Below are 13,548 nucleotides of genomic sequence, written 5' to 3' on the forward strand. Positions count from 1 at the left end.
AGTAGGGTAGCAAGGTGACCAGAAAGTTAGCATCCGGAAGCCTCCTGCACCACCACACCCACCAAAAAGCAGTTCATTGTGCTTCCTCTAAAATGCAGAAACTCATTGGAGATTTTCAATCTGAAGTTCTTAGGGTGAAAGAATTCCAGTCCTTTTCCAGAGCAAGTTCTGATGGGAGAAAGAGAAAAAGCGCTCAAGTCAGTGCCTAATACATGGGGGGGTGGGGGGATGGAGTAAACAAATAAATGGGGTGCTGAAGGATGAAGCTTTAAAACCACAGTTGCATCCGTTTACCTCCAAGTGTGCAAGGACAGTGGAAGGAAGCCATGCTGTAGTTCGGTTGGGATGGTGATGGCTATTACAAACCCCAAAGGCGTGTGAAAAATCTACATTTTAACAGAGCATCAGAATACTTCCCAGATGTGCTGCTGAGGATAAAGCTTCCTCCAATTGCAAAGCAACTGTTATTATCTAATGGCATGTGAAGACGCAGCCTGAGCTGTATAGAAAGACACGTGACAGAGACGGTTATAGGTTCTGACCTGTTTACAGCACCTCTTGCTTTTAGTAGTACTGTCATTGTGTCTGGTCACCTTAAATACTTGCCAGGCATCCGATATGAGCAGGGCATTACAACAGAAATCTGCCAGACAGAATTCTGCAGGGAGCTGGGAGTGCTTACGCAGTTGCTGTCTGAGAGTATTTCACTACAGAATGCAGGGAATCCAGAGACAGGGAGACATAGAAAGCACCCTTACCCCATCCCCAGAGGGTCACTTGGCTGTGAAACTGAGGAAAGGAAACACATATAATACTACAAGCTAGCTTATTACAACTTTCTTATCGACCAACTTTTTTAACAGCGTCTCTCTGATCAGAATTCAATTGAATTTGGAGTATTGAATAACCCCAAGAAACAGCTGTGACTATTTATTTTATAATGCATTCATATACTAAAATAGTAGGTTAATAGCAAAATGTTGCTTCAGTTAGCTACATACCTTTCAGTGTTTGTGAATATGAACACCTAATAAAAACACCTAAAATGACATTTTTTTCAAGAGCATTGCTTTACACACTCAATTAAGCAACCCGATTATTTGTTTCAGTATGAAAATTCATCTTTGAATTTGAAAACGCACTTCTGAAATGCAGCCTGTACTAGATGGATCCCTTCCAAGCCTACAGACTCTTTCTAAAGGAAGCGCTGGCTCAAGCTCTGTGGAGGAAAATCAATTCAGACCATTGGTCACTGCTTCTCACATTAGAATCAATGCAGAACTTTAAACATAGCACCCTCAAGGCCCTAGAGATTCTAACTCTAAAATTCTAATGAATTGTGTTTGGTGTCTAATTTTTTATAGGCATTGCAGAATATTCTGCTTTTTAGACAGAACTGAGCACCACTGTTGTAGACCATTCCATGATCTGAGAAGAACATAAATTATGACTCTCTCCATCCCTCACATACAATCAAATGGGTTGATAAGTTACAGTGGCCTGTGTCGGGATTCCCAAGACCATCCCTATATGCAGCGACTTTCTAGAACTCTCAGAACTTAGGACAGTTGGACTCGTGGCTAAGATCTTTTACAGCGATGTAATTACAAAGGCACACCGTCAGATCCTAATGGAAAAGGTAGGCCGAATCTAGATAAATCCATGCACAAATCTATATCCTCCTTTAGGGAGGGACTACTCATATGTGCTGTTTTCTTTAACAACAACAAAAAAAAACAACACTAATAACTAATATATGTGATGTCTCCCAGTTAGAGGAGACATTTAGCATTTTTGTTTGGGACTGGCCACAACTGCTGTCTGATTGGTATGTGCCAAACTCCCAGATTCCTTGAAATAAAATGTGTTTCACACATGAATCACGTTACTTGCATAAGCAGTGTGAGCACAGAGAAGCACCGTTCTCAGCCCGGGGAGTAGTGGGATCACCTAACAGTAGCCGAGGGCCATCTTTGTGGGTTAGCACATTCAGAGTACAAGTAGCAGCAGAGCAGGCTGAGGCAGATGACACAAAGACGGCAAGATGGTCATTGGCTAAACCCGTAACTTCTCAGGAATCCGACTTGAAGAAAGTGGAGAGAGCTTCAGATGACTGACTTTGAGAAGAGTTACGAGATACAAAGAGAAGCAGCCTTTGAGAACATGGCTGGCCAGCTCTGCCACGCCCAGCTGAAGTTATTACCAACACAGACACTCCATCTCAACCATGTTTCTGTTGCAAAGAAGTCAGGCTCCTGCACTGTGAATAACTGTGGGCCCTTTATAGCTGTTATCTGTTCCCAAGTCTGTTGTCACTCCCAGAAAATATTAACATTCACCAGGCTGTGGGTCTGTGGTTGTGCAATAAATAAATAATAGAGCATTCTCCGATTTGCTCATGTTTGCAGACAAACATCACATGCTTCTAAAGAACGGGAAGTAGTGCTCAAATCTGTACTTTGGAGTCTCTGGGACAAATCGGTAAAAAATGCTGTTTGCTAGTTACTTGAAAAGGTAATTTAATCTTTGCTCACTCATTTTGAAAACTGCAGAATTCTCACAAGGAAAAGGACCCCAAAATAATAGAAAAATGTTGAAGAAAAGAATCTGCTAAATTATAATTCAGGAAGAGAGATAAGCCCAGCTTAGAGAAGTGTGCCTCTAATGACAGAAGTCAGGCCGGGCGGATTTCTGAGTTCAAGTCCAGCCTAGTCTACAAAGTGAGTTCCAGGATAGCCAGGGCTACACAGAGGGAAAACAAAACAAAACAAAACAAAAACCCAAAACACCAACCCCCCCCCAAAAAAAGTCAAAAAGCCAGGGCAGAGGCAGGAGGATTGCTATTTGCTATTTGCTATTTTCAGGCTGGCGCCTGAGGGACATAGCCTAGCTGCCTAAAAAAAATAAAAAATAAAAAATAAACTTAAAAAGAACTAGTAGGACATACAAATCTGAATGAATCAAAGAATTCATTAGATTTATTTAGAAAGAAGTCTATTAAATAGGCAAATACACATTGGCTATTTGTGAAAATATCATTGCTTCTGGAGGGAGAATTTAGGTGGAATAAAACTAAAACACTAGACATCAGAGAAGATGGTTACTTCAGGAAAGATTCTACAAGGAGTAGTTTTGTCCAAGATAAAAAAAAAAATAGGTAGGGATAATGTTATGGCTTAATGGGTAAGGGCACCTACCCCTGAGCTTGACAATCACATTCACACTCAGACTGTGCATGGTAGAAGGAGAGAATTAGCTCCTAAATTTGTTCTCTGACCTTTGTTAGTATGTCCTGAAGTGTGCATAGGAACACATGCACACATGCACACATATGCACACGCACCCACATACACATCCATGCACACAGAAAAAGTGCACACAAACACAGACCATGCAAATAAGTAAATAAATTTAACAACATTCATTCTCTCTTCAAAAAGTAAATGTATTGATTTTGACTTGGAATATGATTTTTAATGTAAAGTTAGCTATTATTGGAACAAGATTATGATCTTTAATTCAAGGGAGAAAGATAAAGAATACTTAAATCCATTTAGACAAACTGGCATTTTTTCTGTAAAGGGTAAATAGCAAATATTTCTGTCTTTGTGGGCCACACTATACTGTATTACACTACACTGTACTATACTATATTATACTACACTATACATAATTAAATGAGCTCTACTTGTGTTTCAACAAAACTTTATTTATATGTAAGTTTGTTAAGCCCTGAAGTCAAAAGAAGAAAAACACATCAGAAAGTATGGCCATCAAACTTCTCATTTAAACACAAATCAGTTTGCAAATTAGATAAAGCAAACAAAATGTGATCATGAGATATATAATAAATCAAAATTATGCTAAAAATTTGTAAGAAAAATTATGGCAAATATTTAATCAGAAACACATTAACAGAAACCATAAATGAATAAACTGTTTTAGAAAATAAAATAGGTATTAGGACAAACTGTACTATTTGAAACAAAAAAAAAAAACCATGCTAATCTGTAAACTATATGCACTTACCGAAAAAGCCTCAGAATATAGAAATCAAGACAAACAAAATAGATAAGTCTACAAGCATACTTAATCTAAGTGAAATATATAACAGTCTATACTTAGGAATTAGGAAACACTCCTTTTCAAACATGAAGTATTTTGCAAATATTAAAAACACAAAATGAAGCTGGTCGTGCTGATGCATACCTTTAATCCCAGAACTTGGAGGGTAGAGGCAGGTGGATTAAGTTTAAAATCAAAGAGTAGGATTATTAAGATTATGCCTCTGAGTTCAAGGTCAGCTTGGTCTACAAGTGAGTTCCAGGGCAGCCAGGGCTAAACAGAGAATCTCTGTCTCGATAGATAGATAGACAGACAGACAGACAGACAGACGGACGGACGGACAGACAGACAGACAGACAGACAGATAGATAGATAGATAGATAGACAACACAACACCAGCCAGAAAGAAAGAAAGAAAGAAAGAAAGAAAGAAAGAAAGGAAGGAAGGAAGGAAGGAAGGAAGGAAGGAAGGAAGGAAGGAAGGAAGAATAAAAAGGAGGGGAGGGAGAGGAGAGAGGAGAGGAGAGGAGAGGAGAGGAGAGGAGAGGAGAGGAGAGGAATCCAACAATAATTAGATCACATTTTTGGACTATGCAATAAAGTCCCCCTATAATTTAATCCCAAGTTATTTGAACCACAGTCAATTATGGGATAGTCACTTGGTTTATTTAGCAAAGGATTCTGGGAAGCAAAGCAAAGAGACTTAAGAGAGGGAAGAAAGAAGATTTAAGAGAGAAGGGAAAGAAGGAAGGAAGGAAGGAAAGAAAGAAAATATAAGATATGTTAGTCAGCTGGCCATATTTTTGGGCAGCTATGGTACGTGTTTTGTTTGGGAAAAATATAATTCATTTCCAAATTCATTACAATGCATATTTTTTTTGTTAAAATAACAAGAACTTGAAATTGTTATCCTTGACTGTACTTCTCATCAGTTAATACCTTATTTGAGATAAAAGCGTACTAGTCTTTGTACTATGTGTGTTTGCCTTGCTGTTTCATTCATTTTGGTTTTGCTGCTCTACACTTAGTGTCTACGATTACACAATCAAGGAAATTCCAGAGCTTCACAGAAAACATAGTCACAGAAAAAGGTAGAGAGATTCACAGAAAACTGGCAGTGTTCTTTTAGACAAACACACACACACACACACACATACACTGCAGAATCCTGTTTTGAGGAAGATGTAGGCATAGCTGTGACTTTAGCTATGACTATAACAAATTTCCAAAGAGGAAAAAAAAATCTCTTAAAAATGAAGAAATGCTAACTAATAGCTGCATACCTTAATTATTATTTTCTGTATTTTAAAAATATCTTAGGATTAATTTGAATTGAACTAAGAATGTGTATGGTGCTAATAGGTTTTATTCAATTGTATAAGCTGTAGTCCACTTAGCCTTTCATATACAAAGAAGCCAAACTGATAACGCTGGGTTCACCTAGGAAGGGCAGGTCCCCCCAGAAGTGGAAATAGATTTAATGCTGTTTTCTGCTTCTATAGTGTATCCCAGAGGCTTGTAAACTTTGAGCTCATGAGCCAAGCTCACAGCAGCCATCTGCAATCCCTGTGATCTAATCCACGGCTATCACTTAGCTTCTCCCCAAAGAATAATGTAAACAATTTCTCAAAGTCCTTCCCAGGTTCTTGCCACTTTGTATTAATCACTGTCGTGGCCAAATTAGGAAATTTTCTCAAGCTGATTTCCCATGGTTGCAGCCTTGTTTTATAACCGACATAAAGATGATAATCGAACCCTGTCTGGTGCCAACCTGTTCCTTTGACTTAATGTGGTTATGTTAAGAGTCCTTGCATCTAAACCCTTCATTTACAAAAGCTTCAACTAGAGAAACCATATTCCCTTCACTTAAAATTCATAAGCAACACATCTAGAAGTCTTAGTGGGGACCTGTCATTATTACCATTCTATTAAGATAATGCCTTCATTCCTGAGATGCTGCAGAATGAAGTGTGTTTCCGGTAAAAAAAAAAAATCCTGCAAGTATCAAACATTGAGACACTGTGATTTAAACAGTGTAGAATATCAAAAGTGTAACACATTCGGCTCTAGAGACTGTGTCCCTACATGATTCTGATAGCCAGCTTGTGCCTGTCAGTGCAGCCCTGTTTCAAGAAGAGTAATCTACCAGATAAGCACCTTTTCATGACTTCATATTGTAAACAGTTCAAAGTGGACCTTGTCTGTGGACAACGCCCTTCACTGCCTGAGCAACAGTCATTACATTAGTTAGGCATGGCCCATAGGAATTATCAAAATCACCCAGTCAGCTGATGTTGAGTTAAAAAAAAAAAAAAAAAAAAACAGTAGGAAGGACTTGGAGAAGATACTGAGGATGCCTGGATCTAGCACATTGTTTCTCATATTTAATGTGTATATGAATCATTCAGGAGTCTTGTTAAAATGCAGATTCGTTTTAAGAAAGCTTAAGGTATGGTCAGAAATCCTACGTTGCTAACAAAGCACTTTTGATCCAATGGTCACCCTCAAGTACCAAAGCCTTTCCTTACACTTGAAAAACCCACAGCCTATAATTAATCAGCTAGCCTTGTCTAAGGCAGGATTTAGGTGTCCCAAGAAGGTTAGAAGCAGGTCATTTGTGTAAGCAACACATACAATCCTAGAAGCAAGCTATATAAAACAAGTGACCCCAAATGAAGGCTGCTGGAGGAGAATGTGTACTACCACAGCACGGCAAGGTTAGAGCAAGGGCTATCTGCTGGTGTCTCTGCAGTCACACTAAAATGTGTACCGGAACTTCCAGAAACCCAAGGCACAGCTAGAAAGTGGGCAAACAGCAAACGCCTCGTGTTCCGTGTGCTATCTGCCTAAAGAAGCAGATTAACATATGGAGAGACTTAGAATGAGAGGACGCAGATCACATCAAGTATCAGACTCCAGCTCCTTCACTTTCCTGTGTGGCCTTGACTTACTTGTTGACACTTTGAAAGTCAATTTCCATGATAATATTAATTCTATTATCATTTTGCTATGAAATGACCTCCCCCATGTGTAGAAAGCTTGGGGATCACTATAGCAAGATTCAAATGTGGGGTTTAAGGGAATCAAATGACCCATTAGAGCATTGAACATAACAATTGATTCCTCCACTGATGGGTTCCCCATTTGATATGATATTTGGAGTAACATATAATCTAGGAAGTGAGACCAAACCGAAGGAAGTAGATCTTTGGAGGTGAGCGCTTTCAAACTGTGTTCTCTCCCCTCTTCAACCTCCTCCTCTTTTCTATCAAATGAGGTAAGCATCATTCCTCACTACAACCTTCCATCTCCTTACTGACCCAGAAACAATGGAGCCAACTCACCACAGACGGAAACTTCTGAAACCATGAGTGAAAACAAATCCTGTATACTTTAAGTAGCTTAAGTCAAGCATTTGGTCATAGCGTGGAAAGAGGACAAATACAACTAAGTCACAAAGAGTTTTTGCATGAAGCAAGATAATCATTTGAGAAGTACTTTTGTAAACTTGAGGTTCTGCATCTAAATAGTTTTATTTAGAAGATATGTATTTATATGTGAAGGAACAGATGGACCTTAATGATATCTCCACTGAATTTTTTAAAAGCTGCCAACAACTACGCTTTAACTTTGTATTTATCCCCAGTGAGCCTGACATTAGAGGAAGGTCAATTTACTTCTTAGAAGCCCAGAAGAAATGGGCCACAGTTCATCCCCTACAATGTTCTTGTCAGGTCCCTGTACTGGTACTTAGGAAAATATCCCTAATTCTTCTGTTCAGCAGTGTGAAACATCACAAAATAACAGAGGTATCAAAAATAGTGTCTTAATTTCCACAAATTTTTCCTGTGCTTTTTCTATTATCATTTTACGTCATCATACACAAAACCAAACAGGGCCCAAGTATAGATGTTACATAATACACTACTTAAAAATCTTTCTTCTGTGGCTGGATGAAGGGCTTAGCAGTTAAGAGCACTGACTGATGCCCCAAAAGTCCCGAGTTCAATTCCCAGTACCCACATAGGAGCTGACAACTGTCTATAACAGGAATCCCATAGGATTCAATGTCCTCCCTCTTCTGGTGTATGTATTTGCAGACAAAGCACCCATATGCATCAAATATATAAACAAATAAACAAATCTTTTCTTAAAAATCTTTTTTGAGACAGGGGTTTACCATGTTACCCATGGCTGACCTAGAACTCATTATGTAGAACAAGCTAGCTTTGAACTCACCTGTCTCTATGCCACAAGTGTAGAACAAAAGTTAGGTGCCACCACTTTCAGTTTATCTCTAACATATTATAGGATAGATAAAAGGTAGACACTCAGAATATAGCAATTTCAATAAACGTGGTCACGAAAGGGAAAAACGGAGAAAGAATACCATTTCAATAAAAGTGATTTAAGTTAATGGCAGAAATCTGTAAAGAATTTCTCCTTTAAACTGTTGACGGTTTTTGTGAAGACTTTTAAATGAGTTGTCTTTCTCCTCTAAGTCAGTGCTGCTGTGAGAAGAGTTTGAATTCTGTTGTAGGGAACTCAGAGCTAGCTCTGGTTACTGAATAGATGGCATTGTTCCGCTAATGCCTTATGCATCTCAATCACATGGCCAGCCAGACCAAGTTGAAAATGCAGCCAAATGTTGTGTCCCTGATTTATTTAACTCTTCCCCTGCGGCTGCAGTCCCAAATTGCCCTACTGCGTGTTATGAGTTGGTCCCATCCCACCCTTCCTTTGAAGACACTTGATAGTGTTGTGACTTTGAAGGCAAACGTGGCGGCATCCCTCCTTTGCACTGAATTGTTACAATCTCCACATGTACATCACACCCACAATCTCCTCCCTGGCACTGGCCCTTCTCTCCAGTGAGACATGCTCCTCATTATCCAAGAACACAGAAGCTTATGAGAATCAAGTGAAGAGAAGTAGAAATTTTCACCAATCCACTTAGCACCCCTACTCCTAAGAGCCCTATTCCCTCTGAGAACACCCCCAGCCCTGTTCCCTCTGAAGACACCCCCAGCCCTGCTCCCTCTGAAGACCTACCCATCCCTGTTCCCTCTGAGAACACCCCAGTCCCCAGCCCCCAGCCACTACTCTAGGTTAGCCTCTAAGGTTTTAACTCTTCCATTTCGACTGCCCAGTCTCTGTCACCCATCCATGTTACATACAAAGATTTGAACTCCAGTAAACTAAGAGTGCCCTCTCAAGAGGATCTATTACTTGAATAAATACCAATGTGTGTTTATCCCAAATCCTTAGATGATTGTATTAAGCCTAGAACCCACTGTCCTTCTTGTCTGGTCTCTTTGAAAGCCACACTGTCTTTTTCTGTCAATGGACTTTACTTCAACCTAACCTTCCTAATGCTGCCACCATTTAATACAGCTTGGTTTCTTAAGTTGTGGTGACCCTTCCCCACCACAAAATTATGTCACTACTTCATAACTGTAATTTTTCTACTATTATGAATCAGAACGTAGATATCTGCTACGCAACCCCCAAAGGGTTCCCGACATACAGGTTGAGAACTGCTAAAACAGGTTTCCCAAGTTACAGCCCAAGGAATGGTATAAAGAAATCCCTTTCCTTTCTTATTAGGAAGGCCCAGTTCTTCTTGGGCAATTGTTTTCTTTTTTGTCAAAACTCTGCACACCAAGGAGGAGGCTTAATTCATGAAACACAAATCTGTTCTCCTAGATGATTTTCTAGTTAGGCATGCATGTGCATGCATATAACTTCAGCAGAAGTACTAGAAGCCAGAGACCTGCTAGGCCTGAATAGTAAGACCTTGGCTCAGACAAACAGAAGGAGCTGTAAAAATGGTTCAGCTTGATCAGAATCTATTGTCTACAAACACTGCATTTTGGGTTTAGTTTGGAAAGACTGTTTTATGGTTTTGTGTAGGTGTTTTATGGTTGCTTGGTTATTTGGATGGATGGTAGAGACAGGATCTTGCTATGTAGCCCAGTCTGGTACCAAATTTATGATCCTCCTGCCTCAATACTAGAATTATAGGTATGTACCACAGGCTCTGCCTTAACACGTCTTTCAATTTCCAGAACTAGAAACACAGTCACATACTCAAAAATGTTCAAAAACAATGATTGTTTCCTTTCTCCTAACTTCTGGGGAGACAAGACAATAACGTGGTTTCAGTTTAACAATGGAGATGCCAGGATGAATAAGTGTTCTGAGATTTAATCTGGGCGGTTGGGGACTAATACAGGAGTCTAGTCTCAAAGACCGTCTGCGGTTTTCAACAACTTGTTCCAGGTAAACAGTATATTTTCAAAGTCCAGGGGTGTCCAGATAGAAGCAAACATTTACTTTTCCTGGTAGAAAGAATGTCAGTTCCCGGCATGACCTCTGACCTTAACCCCTTCTGTCTCAGGCTTCTCCAGTGATATGTTGATGCTCCTTCCTGCTTCCCCCCCCCCCCACCCAGCTCAAATCCTCAGTTATACTGGGAGAAGCAAAGTTCTTCCCACAGCTTCAAGTCAGGCAAAATTGAGTTTTCTCTGAAAACTCAAAGAGTACTGGTCCCCTGTAGCCATTCCCTCAGCCTACTCCTTAATATCATATGCTTGTCTTCTCTAGGCCCAGATAATCGCTCCTGTTTTAATCTGTTGGGTTAGTCAATCCAGAAAAAATACCTTATCTGAGGTCTCAGGACTGTAGGTCTGGGGGCAACGGTTCAGAGACTTTTGAATGAGTGCTTTGCAGAATGCAGGAGCACAGGTGAGCTATTGAGCACATAGGATGAGGAAGGACGACATGGCTGACGGGAGGAAAGAATGCAGAAACAGAATGGAAATGTCTCGAAGACAAAGTCTAATACACTCATGATGCTACCCCAAGCTTTCACATCCAATCGTTCTGATTCTTCAGGTGTCTATGGTCAAGGAGGTGATAAACATTCACATTTCTAGGTAGGAGCTAGACTTATCCATAAGTCCAGTCCACCTAGTGGCCTCCCAGCTCCTGGTTTGAAAAGCTCTTCAGAGAAGCTTCCATTGTGATTTTCCTTTCAATGTGTCCCTCTATAGACCTATATAGGCCCAAGCACTACCACCTTCACTTGAAGCAAGCCTTCCTAAGTATATGATTCTCTCTTTTTTATTATATATTTTATGTATTTATTTTGTGTATGCATGTGTACATGTGTCTAGTTCACCTGCCATGGTGTGTGTGTGTGTGTGTGTGTGTGTATGTGCGCGTGTGCGCACGTGCGTGTGTGCGTGTGCGCACGTGCGTGCATGTGTGTGTGTGTGTGTGTGTGTGTGTGTGTGTGTGTGTGTGTAGGTCAGAAGACAACCTATAGGAAGGAGTCGGTTCTCTCCTTCTATTGAAAGGATAGAAAATAATACAGCCTCACTCTAATGACCCCAAGAAGTCAGAAGTTTAAAATGCTATCTCGCTTTGTTAGAAGCTAGGTAAAAGGTCACATTCCAGAGCCCACCCTTTGTTTAGACCTAGCAGAAAGGCCTTGAATAGGTGATCCTGGCCCCACAAGGTAACTGGAAATGGGCTAAGCTTCTCTTGCTTCTGTAAGTTGCTTACGCCATTATCCCTATGCAGGAGAAGTTCAGGCAGCTGTAGATATTCAAGAAAATAGGAAACTAATTGGTCCACTGAGCATGGGCTCCGATAATTTAAACTGATTGGCCTAAAAACTATGGAGTGGTACAAATCAATTGGCTCACATTTCACGGGCTCTCCATGTTAAGAAATTATTGCTTTGTGATTCAAGGGCTTTGTCGTAAACTTATAAAAGCTGTCGCAATTCGGCACTTGTGGTACACAGTCCTCTAGCCCTGTGTGGTGTCCGGCTGTGGAACCCAGAATTCTGGAATAAAGAAATCCTCATGTTAAACTGGGCACCTCACTTCCAGAAGATCCTGCTATACCACTCCTGGGCATATACCCAGAGAATTCCCCACCATGTAATAAGGATACATGCTCTACTATGTTCATAGCAGCCCTATTTATAATTGCCAGATGCTGGAAAGAACCCAGGTATCCCTCAACAGAAAAGTGGATGCAAAAAATGTGGTATATCTACACAATGGAGTACTATTTAGCCATTAGAAACAATGAATTCATGAAATTCTTAAGCAAATGGATGGAGCTAGGGAACATCATACTAAGTGAGGTAACCCAGACTCAAAAGGTGAATCATGGTATGCACTCACTAATAAGTGGATATTAACGTAGAAAACTGGAATACCCAAAACATAATCCACACATCAAATGAGGTACAAGAAGAAAGGAGGAGTGGCCCCTTGTTCTGGAAAGACTCAGTGAAGCAGTATTCAGCAAAACCAGAACGGGGAAGTGGGAAGGGGTGGGTGGGAGGACAGGGGGGAGAGAAGGGGGCTTATGGGACTTTCGGGGAGTGGGGGGCTAGAAAAGGGGAAATCATTTGAAATGTAAATAAAAATATATCAAATAAAAAAAAGTAAAAAAAAAAATCCTCATGTTATTGCATTGAGACCGTTTCTCGTGAGTGACTTGGGTGTCGCCTTCTGAGGCGTGGGGTGCTAGGGCACCCTCGGTTTTGGGGGGGTCTTACACTACCATATGAATCCTGAAGCTCAAATTCAGGGCAATTGGTTTAGAGGAAAGACTCTTTACCTGCAAAACCAACTATTGGTGTCATTAGCTGTTGCAACTGAACTCAACAATCTCCAGATATTTCTAGAAGGAAGAGAAGTCTACCAAACAACTGTTTATATCTGTAGCCTCCCTCACCCTCCAGGCAGTGATCAAATCCTCTCCTCCTCACCCTCCCTCACCCTCCATTAGGGAAATTTGAAAGATTTCCTAAGTAGGAAATTTGTTAGCATTTGCTGTCTGTTTGCATTTGCTGTTTGCTAGCTGTGTCCTAAGCGCTTTGAATGAATTACTCTGGTGTCCTCAGCATCCCAGAGGACTGATATTGCTTGCCTTTTACACCTAAGTAAGAGAGTCACCAAATTATGTAATTTTCTCTTTCAGAAGATGTAGCAGAATACTTCACCCCAAAGCAAGCAACTTTCACATGCTGATTGTTGTAGAGTAAGGCAAAGTAAAAGCAGACACAGTAATATATTTTTACCTCACCGTCTCTGTCAGGAAGGGCAGCAATTCTTCCTTCCTTCCTTTCTTCCTTACTTCCTTCCTTCCTTCATTCCTTCCTTCCCTCCTTCCTTCCTTCCTTTCCTCCTTCCTTCCTTTCTTTTCAATTTTATTTTAGGATTGCTTCCTCAATGGCTGAGGACAACTCCATGCTTTATTAACTCAGAGAAAGGGGCAGAAGAATATTCGGGGCAGACCCAGCTAACTGGTCTCTATCTCCATTGGTCACCCACACAGGATTCCTTCCTGAAGCCTGAGCTGCCCTGGAAGCTCATGATCCTTTCCCTTTGTTTTCTCAGTTCTCTACAGGACCATTGTTTTCCCCAGAGATTTCTGTACGCTGTACAGTCTGTAACC

The sequence above is a fragment of the Apodemus sylvaticus genome, chromosome 16 (genome assembly GCF_947179515.1).
Source record: "Apodemus sylvaticus chromosome 16, mApoSyl1.1, whole genome shotgun sequence".
Taxonomy (NCBI): Eukaryota; Metazoa; Chordata; class Mammalia; order Rodentia; family Muridae; genus Apodemus; species Apodemus sylvaticus.